Consider the following 2,420-nt stretch of genomic DNA (forward strand, 5'->3'; position numbering starts at 1 on the left):
AATGGTATGTCTTTTTTATGGAATCACTACAGAGTTGTTTATAATGAGTTTCAGTCAATGTATGGAGATGACCTATACACATCATCATCATTACTGTGCCAAGTATTTGAAACATCTTTCATGTCATCTATTTCATAAGCCCAACTGATTGGTACTTAGATACTTCATTCACCTGTACCTCCATCCTCTGCCAGAAAGTCTGTTGGGCAGATAATCTTTCTCTTCTTATTCTCCTCTTTTGCTGGGACCACTGTGTTGGGAGAGGGAGAGTTGATGCAAAGGCAAAGTAGATTATATTCTTTTTTTAAATATTTAAAACCAATTTGTAATTGGGAGAACACCTAAATCCTTAATTAAAAAACACAAATGAAGTGAAAGCTTTAAATTGGTACACACTGTTCTCATCTATATTTCAAGTTTGGAAATGCATATTTGCAAGCAGCAATACAAAAGTATTCATGAAGAATGCATAATCTCTGACAGTTATGAAAACATCCCTGCTACCAATACATCTCTAAATACAAAACTGACTACTATATTGTCACTTCTGTGTAGTAAGAGAAGTTCATTTTCAATACAGATAAAATTCAGTCTTTAGGTGTGAATGATATGAATGACAGTCTTTTTTAAATTTCTTAGTCGTTTGGGATCCTTAAGCAAGCAAAACCTCAGACAGGAGGGTCCACAAAGGAACCAGGGTTGTCTTTATGGCAATCCAGGTAAACCAGAGCTGGGAATGCTTCTGGGTCATCTACATCAGGAGCAGAAGTATTTGACTTGTCATTTCTGCTACCATGATTTGGACGCCCACCATGACCACGGCCTCCTCTTCCTCCCCTGCCACCACGTCCTGGGCAGCCAAGGTCTCCAAAACTGATCTCCAGCTGAGACGTCATATCATTTGCTGGCTTCCGGAAATGATAGTTTATAACTGAATATTTAGTACGAGCCTCTTCACTCTTTGACGTATGAAGAACAAATCCCTTCTTCCAATGCCCATCAGCACCTTCATTTGGTTTTTGAATATTAAATTCTGCTTTTGCACAGTCCTTATTCTGAATTGCCTTCCATTCATCCAAAGTCATCTCTTTTGGACCCTCTTCCTTTACTTCTTCAACTTCGTCCTCCGTATTTTCAGTGTCTGCCACTGGATGTTCTTCACCTTCAGGTGTTTCCTCAGTTACGTTTGATTAATCTAAGTCAGTTAATTCATCTTTGACAGTCCTCCAGTTGTGAGATCCACCACCACCTCGCTTGTCCTTCCTGTTTCACTGTAATGTGAGAAAGAAGATCTATCGCTTCCACTATGTTTATTGAATTCACGCTTGCCACGAGAATCAAATCCATATCCTCATCCCATTCCACTTCCACAGCCTCCTCGACTTCTTCCAAGACCAAGATGGGCCGGGCCGGTCAATTATCTATCAACTGAAAATTATCCGCCTTCACCCTTTTCTTCAAGTGGTTCTTCAAATCGTCGTTTATGAGGTGATCACCTTTTTGGTCTCCTATCAATTATTTTTCCTTCACCCTAAAGATGTTGATGAGGTTTTCTTCCAATATGTCTTATTCCTTCTTTCTTGAGAGCCACGGGCAGCTGCGTCTCCTCTTTCTTGTACACCTCACCGGCGTTGGGAGGCAGCGGGTTCTTGCGATCTTTCCTTCAGCAGCTGCTTGCCCACCTCATTGGAGTTGGTCTGAGCGGTGGCCTGAGCGGCCCTCTTGGACCCAGGATCCCAACGCCGCCCCCGCCGCCTTCTTTTTTATTGTTCTCCTCTGCCTTCAACACCTACAAGGGGTCCGATTAGTCGTCAAATAACTGGTTGAATGGGTTGGTGACCACGCAGCCGAAGTCTTCCTGTAAGTGTCCAGGCATGATGGTGGCTTGGCGCCTCATTCCTCCAGGGATTGCAGCGGCCTGTGCCGAACCAAGAGTGCCTTCTTCAGCTCTTCCCACAAGATGGCCGGGCGTAGATTATATTCTTAATGGCATAATTTTATTTCTTAAAACTTTTTATTTTAGGCACTGCGATTTACAATATTGACAACGGCAGTGTTTCCAGCATAAAACATTTCAACACAATAGTCTTTGCTTTCTTCCACCGTTGTCCCAAATGCCCTACCCTATTCCAGTCTTATTCCCTGCATCTCCTTTGCAGCTATATTCTTATGACTAAAGATCAGTTCTGAAATTTCATTGCCTTTTATTAATTATTATTTCATTATATATTTATTTTTGTACTACAAAAGGAGGAGATTATTCATATCTGACCCTCTCTAATTTCACTCAGCATTATAGTCTCCAGATTCATTCACATAGAAAATTGCATGAGTTCGTCTTTTCTTATGGCCTAGTAGTATTCTATTCTGTATATGTGCCATTGTTTCTTTATCCAGAAATCACTTCTTGGGCACTTGGA

General features: G+C 41.3%; 1 pseudogene; it reads right to left on the reverse strand.

The window, feature by feature from the left end:
- Positions 1-649: 649 nt before the first annotated feature.
- Positions 650-1,876, reverse strand: LOC130038082 (plasminogen activator inhibitor 1 RNA-binding protein-like; annotated as a pseudogene).
- Between the last annotated feature and the right edge of the window lie 544 nt (positions 1,877-2,420).

This window comes from Sorex fumeus, unplaced genomic scaffold, assembly GCF_029834395.1.
Source record: "Sorex fumeus unplaced genomic scaffold, SorFum_2.1 ptg000073l, whole genome shotgun sequence".
NCBI classification, from domain to species: domain Eukaryota; kingdom Metazoa; phylum Chordata; class Mammalia; order Eulipotyphla; family Soricidae; genus Sorex; species Sorex fumeus.